Source organism: Lactuca sativa, chromosome 5, assembly GCF_002870075.4.
Source record: "Lactuca sativa cultivar Salinas chromosome 5, Lsat_Salinas_v11, whole genome shotgun sequence".
In the NCBI taxonomy this organism is placed as follows: Eukaryota; Viridiplantae; Streptophyta; class Magnoliopsida; order Asterales; family Asteraceae; genus Lactuca; species Lactuca sativa.
In genome coordinates this window covers 333,710,584-333,723,661 of record NC_056627.2, presented here as the reverse complement: position 1 = coordinate 333,723,661, position 13,078 = coordinate 333,710,584, and the positions used below count along the sequence as shown (strand labels likewise).

At 33.6% G+C, this 13,078-nt stretch overlaps 1 pseudogene; it reads right to left on the bottom strand.

The window, feature by feature from the left end:
* Window positions 1-8,596: 8,596 nt before the first annotated feature.
* LOC111908720 (DNA polymerase delta small subunit-like) lies at window positions 8,597-11,549 on the bottom strand (annotated as a pseudogene).
* Between the last annotated feature and the right edge of the window lie 1,529 nt (window positions 11,550-13,078).

Below are 13,078 nucleotides of genomic sequence, written 5' to 3'. Positions count from 1 at the left end.
GCTTCTTAGGTATGATTTTCTTGGGTTTCTTGAATGTTTTAGTTAGGCTCTAGAGTAGCTAGAAGCCCTACATCATAGAGCTTCCGATTTCGGAATTATATGGTTTTCGCTTATAGAACTCTGTAAGTTAAGATACACTCTATCTTTTCAGTGTAACTTATATTTATGGTCATTAGTCGTTATTATGAACCTATAAATAATATTTATCAGTAAATCCATGTTGTTATACTGATTGATCTACTTACGGGAGATGTGTCTAGAATTGACATGTTGGCTTGGTTGTTGGATTTCAGAAAAGCTATTATGCTGAAATGATCCTGCCTCCCAACTATATTTCCAGGTTGATCCTTACTTGATAGATCTTGATGTAAACATTGGGATTAGTGAGGAATATAGAATATAATTATAGTCACTAGGATTACGAAACTAGACTAAGGCTTAGTACTTTATGCGTCTAGGTCTTTCCAAAGTACGAAACAAAGCGCTGCCGAAATCGTCTGTCGTCCATTTTCATTAATTGAGTGCATAGTCCCTTTCATGAATATAATTTAATATAAGTGTTGATTAAATACATACATATATACATATATATATATATATATACACACACACACACACTAAGGGGTCGTTTGATAGTTACTAACTGGGCTAGAATTGACTGAGTTAGAAGCCGACTCGGTTGGAAGTTCTGACCGAGTTAACTTCCTACTGAAATTTATTGTTTGATTTTTCATCTAATTGACTGTCTAAAATGACTGTGTTACCCTCAAACATTTTTTAATAAAAACATTCAACTTACAGTAAAAAAAATAAAGAAATTAAAGATTTATAACTTTTGTTTGGAAAAAAACCACTCAAACAACATTTTTTATAAAAACATTCCACCTTGCTTGGGTTAAAGATATCTTCTAAAACATAAAAAAAACATACAAGCAAATATACACACAAATCATTCATCTATTTTCATGTGGAAATATAAAAAAAAACTAAGAAATTCATAGCATATAAAGCTCATTCTTCTCTGTTTCGGTATTCTGTTTTTACACAAACATACACACATTTTTTGCATAAACACAAATATATAGCCAAATTCAATGATATTCTTCGTCATTATCACCAATCCAAGATGGAATTTCACCTATTATCCAACAATCAGCAAAGAACAAAAATCAAGAAAACAACCAAACACATAATGGTTAAACAAAAATCAAGAAACAAACAAACACAAACATACCAGAAATCCAACCAAAAATCGATACCATCCATAAACAAAGACAAGCATTTGAACAACCGATTTGGAAATCGATTGTGACTCATAATTGTTTTGCAGAGATAGAGAGGAGATGAGATCCGAAACCAACAACAGGAGATGAGATCAGAAACTAACAGGGAAGGGGGCGACGTAGGGAAAAAGGACAACAACAACAATAACAATAAAAAATCAAGAAAAAGAAGCAAATAACATCATATGAAGCACAAATCGAGCAAAGCAAGTGCACATCAACAACAAAAGGAACAAAAGAAGGAAAACAAAGTAGGAAATCACATAAAAATTCGAAATTTTCAGCAAGAATCGAGCAACAAAAAAATGAGAAAAAAAAAGGCAAGGAATACTAACTTGGTCAGTAAGCGTCTCCAGTTGACTGGTTATAGGAAGAAAGCAGTTGAAGAGCAGCAAATCAAAGTTGGGAGGAATGACATTGCTGCCTTTTTCTGTGGAGGTTAACACAAAGCGTAGGGAGAAATCGCAAATGGCAAGGCAGCGAACGTTTTTGTCCCGGTCCATCAATTGAAAGTGAAGGACCGAATCAGTCCTTTTTCTTAGACCGAGTCCTTGATTTTAAAATGAAATCAAACATGCTAATTGATCTTTTTTGGACCGGGTCCTCTATTGGACCCAGTTAGAAGCAATATCAAACGAGCCCTAAAATAGGTTAGTGTTGACCAAGAATAAAGTTGGTATTAAAAGTTGGCTACGGGAATTGTAATCAAGTATAGGGATAAACTTAGACTCACTGAAGATACGTAGCTCAATTAAGTTTAATATTAGGTAGTCTCATTTGGAGAATGTGCGTAACCTAGGAATATAGAGTAAGGTTATGTTCCATGACACTATCAGGTGTCGATGAACGGTAGCTCCATATGGGATGACCAGAAATGGTGGGTCCCGATCAGGCAATTGTTAGCGGTATGTCTGGTCACCCCCAGAGTAGGTGACAACACTTGATCTTTCTAGACGATCTTGTGAATTACGTTGCTAGCGTGAGCTCATTACTCACATACATAGATGAAATGGGACACCATATTCATCGACTACTCTGATGGCCCATATACCTTTGTGACTTACATCGTCCAAGGAAGCCCTTAGATGTATAGTCAATCTTAACAATTCATCAGGTGAGATTATTTCTCCCTAATATTCATGATATAGGATCTGTGAGGATCGGTAGGAATGGGTAGTCTAGGATCTGTGAGGATGTGAGGATCGGTAGGAATGGATATGTAGGAATCATTATTGTATGGTAGCGGTTGGTTTGCAGGTATGATAATTATGGAATATTATCATATCAATATTGTGGGATTGAAATCCCTATGTATCTCACTAGGTTTCCCCAACCTGACCCACTCAGTTTATATGCATCACATATATCAAGACTCAAGCTAGTGGAACTTGATTAGGATGTTAAGTGATTAAGAGACAACCTACAATAGCATTCAGGATCATCCTTAGGGTTTTAACATTTTGGAAACAAACATTTGTAATTAAAGTGATCTTATGTATCTGTATTAATTATGACATCCTCAGGGTTTTAACATTTTGGAAACAAACATTTGTAATTAAAGTGATCTTATTACTAGGATTTTTCCACAATTATAAATAAATGCTTTTAAAAACGTAAAGAAAAGTTTTAATTGGTTCTAAAAATTAGAGGATGTCATATATGAAATGGTCCTCCTAAATTCTAAGCTTGAAAATTAGAAGAAAGAAAATAAGATGAAACAGATAAAGGTTCATGTATGGTACTCTCCAATCAGAAAAAAAAATAAGAGATGAGATTGTTACTTGTGGGGCGGAGCTAGTGGCTGCAACGACGCTCCGGTAGGGGAGGTTGGCCGGTGACGAAGTAGGGAGCTTGGTGAGAAGGCGATAGTGTCCGATGAAGAGCGTCAAAGAGAAGAAAGAAAGAGGCGAGGTTTTAGACACATTTGTCTTTCCGGCCCATTTAGCCAGAAAGATATGGTTTTGGGACTTTGTGGGAATGACATAGCTTACCGGAAAAGACTCTTTTTTAGTGCAAATTAAACAGTCTTTCCGACTCATTCAGCCAAAAAGATATGTTTGGACCTGGAAAGATGTCTATCAAACGTGACTTTAGTTTTAAATTTCCCTTAATTTTATCTCGTTCCTAATTTTATATTATTTGCTTTAATGGGAGAATGTCTTATTTGTGTGATTTTTGTCTTTTTCCTTGTTTAATTAGGAAGGGTATTAATGTCAATTTTAATTATACGAAATTTGACAATACTTACAACAAAATCTCCACAAACTTTGGCCTTATTTATGAAAAAGCTATGACTTTACTTTGGCCTTATTTATGAAAATCCATAAACTTTGGCCTTATTTATGAAAAAGCTATGACTTTACTTTTTTTAAACAAAACAAGCAATTATTATATAAAAGGATAAGAAATCGAGAATCATTTACACATGGGAACTGATCCGTACACAATAAATTTTCTCCATACACAACAATTGGTGCTTTAAAATGTTGTATTGTACAACTATATAATGCATGAATTGTTGTTTATAGCAAAAAAACTATTGTGTACGAATCACTTCTCTTTACACATTCAAAATTTTAGACGGTAATATTTTATCTCAATCGGTAATCTTCAGAGAAAATTCTATATTTTGGTCTCATTGATAATAAAGTTATTGATTTTTTTAAATGAAAAAAATAAGATAAAGAGTATTATCTTATTGTAACTAGGTTTAAAACCCGTGGAAACCACAGTTGAAAAATAAAATTACTATTCATAATTTGAAATCGGAATGACTAACAAATTAAATCTTATCTATTCAATGAGGCGATGAATTATCCGTTTAATTCAGTTGATCTAAAAAACTCAATGTCTCTTTCTTTTTAAAAAACATTCAATCAAACCACATTTACATCCTCTTATTGTTGAACATGAGATGCCTAAAAAAACCTGCTTAAATGAATTAAAAGTGAAACATAACTAGATTAGTTTAAAATTTGATAATTGAAGGTTCAGGTGCAACATATTGCGATTACTCCAAAATTTAATAACCAGAGGTTAAAACTATAACATACTGAATTCCAAAATTTGATATGCTTTTTACAAGAATCAAAATTTAATTTGGATAAAACTGAAGCTTCCTACTTATTTTTTATCTAAAAATACAATTCATAACGAACCATTGAAAGTAAGATGCTAAACATAAACCACTCGTGTACTACACAGATGATAGCATAATTATAGTCGTAATCGTATATTTGCGTTCACTTTTTGTATACAACATTAGATAATATAGCATCTTACTTTGACTTTTATTTCTTGATTAAAAAAATATTGAGCAACACTAATGGATGAAATCTAGCAGCAAAGTGCTCGGAGATAATTACTTATTCATTGAAAATAAACACATAAATGAAAAAAAACATATTAGTAAATCACAACATAAGCTCGTATATTGCTTCAAACTCATGAAAACCATTTACAGAGGTCTCCTAGAATCTGTAAAAAAAATGAATGAAATATGTTAAAAATACTTATTATACATAAAAAAATTTTAAAAGGGACTGTTTTGTTAGTCCAACAATATCTTGTTCCAAGAGTTTTGGAGCAATTGCCTGCAAGTAAAATGGGTTCAAGGCGCCACTTTTAGAAACGAAAATAGTCACAACACATACATAACCTAAGAGCCATTTACTTGAGCTTAACCATGGCAAAAAAATAACAATTGAATTCGAGTCAAAATAGCGGATGAAGCGGCTTTTTGGAGCAACACCATCTACACTGATCGTGTAGTTGCCTACACCAAAGAGCTAAAGATGACTTATGAAGGTATTCATTCTATGTAATAGCAACATCTCAGTCAAAAAACTAAAAATAGTTACAAGTTATTTTCAGGAAAAAGCATGATTTTATCCAATAGGATAAAACCGAAATAAGATTGCCAGTCATTTGAAAATATACCAGGCACTGCTAGTTCTTATATCACCATAGAATACTCACAATGACATTTTGGACATTTTGGCTCAATTTAAATCCTGCCAACTTATTGTGCTCTCAATATCTGCAATGATGGAACAAACGATCAAGTAATTAAAAAGTTATTTAATCCACAACATAATAAGTAAAAAATTGAACAAAACTTGATTTCAATTAAAATAATTCACAATATGAAGGTGTGATTTCTGTTGGGTATTAGGGGTGGGGCTGCTAGGTGGTAGGTCAAAAAAACTAAGCATACACATCGAGCATTTGGGTATGTCTGGTCAAGTATAAGTAAACATGGATTCATTGATATGAAGCGATAATACATGGGTATTGTGACCCGTGTCCTGTGTGGGTTGCAACAAAAGGGAAAAGAAGATGAAAAAGGATTCATTATGTTACATGATGTGGTGAGAATAAATGTTGCAAGCTAAGCACACCTGAGAGATAAACTGTACCGGTTTCTTCTTTAGATTTCTTTTCAACTATATCTCTAGAATGATTTTCCAATTCTGAAAGGAAATCTTTTTGGAGTCTTCTTTCAATATATAGTCAGAAAGTGTATGTTTGAGTCTCAAGTTATGCTCCCTTTACTTTTGACTGCAGAAACACCCATATAATCTGAGTATTTAATAAAAAATATCAAATCATATAACCAATACGAATTGATAAAAGAGATAATAAAAGAGCATGGTAATAAGGTAATAGGATTGTGTTTTCAACATCAATTGGGAACTGTTTACACCTTATAACCAATAGAATTGTGTTTTCAACATCAATTACTAACAAAGAAGCCATTAACTGAAAAAGAATGGGCAACAATACCAACAATCAAACTACCACCTCCCACAGGAACAAATATGGCTTGAACTTGACCTTGCATTTGGCACACAATCTCTATTCAAACAAACATATAAATACCAACTCAAAGACTTGTTTAATAGGTACACAACAAAAATTAAAATTGAATTTTAAATTATATAGCAGAAATCAATACACAATATATCATAAACTAATTGGTAGATTAGGGTTTTTTCACTTGGATAAGAACAATATTGTTACTAGTGTCAATCTCAAATCCTAAGAAAGTCTGGACACTAAGGCTGTGTTTGGCGCGCCACAGCTAGCTGATAAGCTAACTTATTTTTCGAGCTTTTTTATGTTGTCGTGTTTGGTAAGCTAAAAAGTAGCTGATAAGCTAGCTTATAAGCTAGCTTTTTGAAAAGCTACTTAGACTAGTTTTTTAGGAGCTTTTTTAAAATTTCCCAAATACGCCCCTTAATTAATTATAGAAACACATATTCTTACATGTCCTTTTATGTAATTTTATATATTTCAGCTAACTTTTCAACTAGTTTTACCAAACATTATTTTTTATCAGCTAGTTTTTCAGCTATCAGCTAGCTTTTTATTTAACATCTAGCTTTTCAGCCATCAGCTAGCTTTTCAGCTAACAGCTAGCTTTTCAGCTAGTCCGCCAAACATAGCCTAAATCAGTTGTGCTGGATTTCAATTTTTGATGCAATTACCAAAACATTACAGAATCCACATAGGTTTGAAGTAAAACCAGTTTGTGTGATCTCAGGAATCAAAATGTTAATAAAACAATGAGGAGAAAAGACGAACCGGAGCCAAAAGAATATAGTTTGAACAAATTTCTTCTTCCTTAGCTTCATAATCCAAAACCCGTCTCTACAAAAGTTAACTTAAGAAGATCATAGTACACGATGTCTGCTACTTGAGGTTTGAAGGAAAAGAACTGATGATTGAGGTTGATTTGGGCCTTAAGAAGGCATAGTAGAAACATGAATTAGGGGTGTAAGAAGACATAATAGAGAATAGGCAATCAAACATAAAAAATCAAATGCAACGTGGAACAACAGCAACAACAATAAAAGCCAAAAAAAAAAAGTTGAATTGAAACATGGAGAAGAAGCTTTCAGACCTGAACATGGTGATGAGTCCAAAGATTTCAGTCGCTCTCTCTATCTGCTTTTCAATCGAACACTTATGTGGAGGCGGATTCAATATTGTAAAGCCTAAATCCAAAGAAAGTTTGTGAGGATTAGGGTTTAGATCAAAAAATGTGGAGTGATCTCTTGCTGATTTAATGGGATTACGCTTAATGAGGGTTTGAAGATTATATGATTTACTGATTTTACGGGATTGATTGCAATGGGAATTGAAGAATACACTGAGTTCTAAAACATTTGAGCGGGATCGACAGCATAAGGGCAGATCAGGAATTTCACATACATGATTTGAGCAGGAAAATTAGATGGGAGGGTGCTTAGCTATTTCCACGTGGCAATTTGATACTGTTTTATTAGGATAGAAGATGTTTTTGTATTCTATCGATCTTAGAAAGAGTATTATATTTACTATAGTCTTATGATATTCTTTATGTCTGACGGATGACTTTATCTTATTTTATTCGCGATGTTAACATAACAACTTATCTTAATGTAGTCTTACTATATCTTTCTTATCTTATATAGGGTTTTGTCTTACTGTAACCTTACTTCATTCTCTTTGCCTATAAATTATAGTATCTTAATGTAATCTTATTATATTCTCTTTGTGTATAATAGATGATATTTATCTTACTATAATATGATTATATTCTCTTTGTATGATGGTCACTCTTTCTCATAATGTTACCGTATTTTCTCGATTTGACAAATGCTATTACCTTATTACATTCTTATTGCATTCTATTTGTTTGAGAGAATATATTTTCTTACTATAATTTTACTGTAATGTATTTGTGTGATAGATGGTGCAATATCTTAATATAATCGTACTATATTATCTCTATCATTTTATCTATAAAAAAAGGCATGGCTTTATTGTTATTAAGCGTGAAATATAGGGACTTTTATGAAGATTATCAACTAAAATCTCAAATGTGTAAACGACTCTTCATTTTATGTAAACAATTGTCAATTTTTTGTCAGTTACTGTTAAAAAAATAAAGTCAAGGATTTTTCATAATTAAGGCAAAAGTTTCAAGCTTTAGTAGAGATTTCCAAATTGAACACTTTTAATTAGTAAATGAACTTAATGTTTGGTGGGAAGTTCGTTTATTTAATAAATGAACGAACATGAACACGAATTCTCGTTTGTATAGTTAAACGAACAAACATAAACAAAGGTCTCGTTCGTTCATTTATGTTCGTTGTAGTTTATTTATATTCCTATGTGGTCAATTGTTTTTTATTACTTTATTATATTGTATGTTCGTTTATGTTCATATATGTTCAATTGTGTTTGTTTATTTTTGTTCGTTTAACATGTTCACGAATATAAACAAACGAACATGAATAATATAATTTTTTATATTATATGTTTGTTTATGTTCATATATGTTCAAAATACCTTTTTATAAATTTCCCATTAGCAGTCATTTTTATTTGGAATGTCAAACAAACAATTTTTAGATTTAACTTAATATGTCAAATATTCTATCTTTTAGAGAAATTAATAACTACGTTACTTTGATTTGAACACATCACCCCACAACTAAAAATTTATCCAACTTGCAATTTTGATTCCAACGATACAAAACAATATCCATAATAACAATACATATCAATCTCTGAAAAAAAAAAAAAAAAAAAAAAACAACAACAACAACAACAACAAATATGAAGAACCGTTTGGAGTGATGAAGTTTATATATCAGTCCCGAAACTCGAAGTATGACACTCCAGATTTTTCAGGTTCACCTACAATAATACAATACATCATCCCAAAATCATTACACAAAATAAGAGTATTTGGAATAACCACCATGGGTAAAATCGTCATTTTACCATAACAGCAATGCCCGTCTCACTAAACTTCGGAACGCAAATGACTCTCACCACCTGTGATCCTGCTTCAAAGTTTGACCAACATCATACAAGGTCAAAACTCAAAGGTCAATACATGATTTTATTTTTTATTATAAAAAAAATGAAAAAAAGGGTTTTTTACAAGAACCTTTTACTATGCGAGTTGCATATTTCTCCTGATTACCAACAAAGTAAACATGAGGGCAGCTCTCAATGAAGAATGGGTCCCTATCAGTAAAGGGGTAACACCCTGTAATACAAAGAAACAAAAATAAAATGCTATATAAATATAAAATATAAATACATTTCTATTTCTTGCATTTATAAATTTAAAAAAAAAAAAAAAAAATGGTACCAAGGGTATTTGGTGCAGTTGGTGCTAGGTGCCTCCACCTCAATGTCCTCTCCATGAATTCCAATTTATCTTTTGCTTCTGAATATTTTTCAAGATCATCAATATTTTGACCAAATGTTCCAAGAAACCTAAAACAAATCAAACATATTATATTTGAGCATTTTACGTTGATTTTTTTATTCACATTAAAAATAATAATTAATATATCTTACCTCACATTACCTACATCAAAGAGGTGAGGATTAGTGCATGACCTAAATGTGTTATAAGCTGATGATCCACGAAAAAGGCATCTATTCAAAGGTTGTATAGGAATGCAAGAAATAGCAATGTACTTTCATTTCTTTATATAAAGTTTAATATTGTAAATAACTAAATATGAAGAAAAGAAAGTAGGATATGCTATAATAATTAATAAACAAATCTTAAATTTTAAAGTATTACAAAACCTGCTGTGGGAGAGCAAAGTTTGTAGGGTCGTTGTATCCTGGTATGATATCTATGGGTATACCTGCAGCAATCTGCATACAAAATAATTAACATCTAAAAAATGGATTTTAAATTTTTAATAAATTAATTTAAGTACATGAGTCAAAAAGATATCAAGTTCTTTGATTGGCTCATGTAACTTAGATTGGTCCTTGGAAACCAAATTCTACAACCAATGAATTTGGCATATACATGATGATGATGATGATGTCATCACAAGTAATTTTTATGAATTTGGAATTTTTTTTTAAAAAATTAACTTTATTACCTGACCATTAAGAAGACTATGGTCAATTTTGACAGAATTTCCAGCAACAACCACTTGAACTATTTCAGCTGCTGATTGTTGCTCCTGTTTAAAACACAAGAGATAAGATATATAATTAGTTTAAAAAAATAGTGGGTGTGGGACCTTTTTGTCTCCTAGATGACCAGTAATGTGGTCAACAAGAAGCTGCAGTTGAAGTGGATTAGAAGAACTGCTTCCAACATTTAATCCGGATACCAAGACAACATATTTATCTTCTCCTGTTTACAAAGGACATAATTGTCAAAATAGAAAAAATATATATATATAAAAATTAAGTGGCATGAATGATGAATATGAGACCTGATTTATTTGGGAGATCCAACTGGGGTGGTAAACCGGCTTCAAGAATATCTTCAACAAGAAAATCACCACTATTGGTTTCTTTTCCATGCAAAGCAACAACATTTCCTATTGGATAACAAACAAAATAAATCAAGATTTAATACAGTTTTGAAGATTTTAAGTATAATGATAAACAGAACCGTAAATTGTATTGTGTTTGTATATATTATTAATATGTATTACATGATATATATATATATATATATATATATATATATATATATAGTTACAATCTAAACCCTAAACTATTACTAGTTGTATAATATTCCCTCGCAAGCTAAGGTCGGGTAAGGACCTGTAGCTTGGATCGTAACCCCTCAAATCTCTATGAATATAACGGCTTAGTGAAAATATCAGCAATCTGATCATCAGTGGAGATAAAACGAACTAAGATTTTCTTCGCAACAACCTTCTCTCTCACAACGTGGAAATCAATCTCAACATGCTTTGTGTGGGCATGGAACACAGGATTTGTAGATAGATAAGTAGTACCAAGATTATCACACCACAAGATCGGTGCTTTAATGAACGGAATGCATAACTCTCTTACAATGCTTCAAGCCAGGTAACTTCAGCAACAACATCAACTAGAGCTTTGTATTCAGCTTCCGTAGATGACCGAGAGACATTTTTTTGTTTACTTGCTGACCAAGAAACTAAATTTGAACCAAGATATATAGCATATCCCCTTGTGGATTAACGGTCGTCTGGACAGCCCAATCAGCATCGGAAAAGGCAGTAACCAGAGGGGATTTCGCATCTCCATAGGCATGAATAGTGGTGTTAAGGGAGGGGGTGAGACGGAGACCAAAAGTGCCGGTGCCTTTAAGATACCGGAGAATCCTCTTAACAATAGACAAATGATTGTTAGTCGGAGAGTGCATGAACTGACAGACTTTGTTGACGGCATAGGCGATGTCGGGTCTGGATAGAGTGACATATTGCAAGGCTCCAACCACTTGACGATAACGCATAGGATTCTCAAACAAATAGCCGGTGAAACCATCTAAAACCAAGAGCAAGAAGTGCCTGAGATAGCCTCATTAAGCTCGTAGACAGTCTCATTAAGCTCATCATGAAGGAAGGCGTTTTTAACATCCAGTTGTCGTAGGGGCCATTTGTTGGACACATCTAGAGAAAGGACAACCCGGACAGTAGTAAACTTGACAACCGGGCTGAACGTGTCATGAAAGTCAACCCCGAGTTGCTGATGAAACCCCTTGGCTACTAGACGAGCGTTGCAACATGTTACAGAACCAGTATGATCGCGTTTAATCTTGTAAATCCATTTGCAATCAACAATATTAAGATAATGTAATGTTAATTCAGAATTATGACCGGTTTAGTTGGTATATCCGGTTCAGTTTATTACACATGTTTTTCTAGCTATTTGATAGTCCTTTGAATAAGTAAAACCACGAGAGCTGTGATCCCCTGGTCTCAAGGTGTTAGCTAGTTTGTTTCCGTTTTTATTGCATTTTATTCATGTTAAATAGGAAGGCAATATGCCCAGCAATGTACTTTGATCTCTTCCAATTATTCAATAAAATAGAAGCATTTTGCCTCAATTCCCTCTACACTCCCTTTGTCACTGTTACATTGAGTTGCAAGTTTGAAGAAAGTCCAACACTTGGTATCAGAGCAAAATCTTGTGCATGCCTTAATATCAACCACGAGAAGAAATGGCGGGCAACAGCAACAACGGTGACAAAGACGGGCAGATAACACTACACTATCCTATGTTAACACGTACAAACTATGGTGCATGGGCCATCAAGATGAAGGTGTTTATGCAGGCTCAGAACGTATGGGATGCAGTTGAGCCACAAACTGCAAACACAATAGTGGAGGTGAAGAAGGACAAAATGGCACTAGCAGCCATTTATCAGGGAATCCCAGAAGATCTCCTAATGTCATTGGCGGAAAAGAACTCAGCCAAAGATGCGTGGGAAGCACTAAAGATCATGTTCATAGGAGCGGATCGTGTAAAGACCGCAAGAATTCAAACACTGAAGACGGAGTTTGAAGCAATGAACATGAAAGAAACAGAGACCGTTGACGATTTTGTTGCGAAGGTAATAAATATAGTCAGCACTCTACGTACATTAGGAGATACAGTCGATGATTCCTACGTGGTGAAGAAGCTACTCAGGGCAGTTCCACCAAAATTCCTTCAATTAGCTTCAATGCTGGAGCAATTCGGAAATCTGGATGAGATGACAGTGGAAGAGGTAATAGGAAGACTAAAGGCACACGAGGAGAGAATGAAGGGGCACAACGAATCCGATGATAAGAAACTACTCATGACGTTTCAAGAGTGGTCTGATCGGAGCAAGAAGAAAAACGATGGAGACTCAAAGTCAAAGTTGAATGGGGGGGGGGGGGGGGTTTGGTGGCTCACGTGGCAGAGGAAGAGGACGAGGAAGAAACAATGGCGGTCGCGGTGGTCGTGGTAGAGGTGGCTATCACCAGAAAGACAGGAACAACGGTGAATCAAGCAATC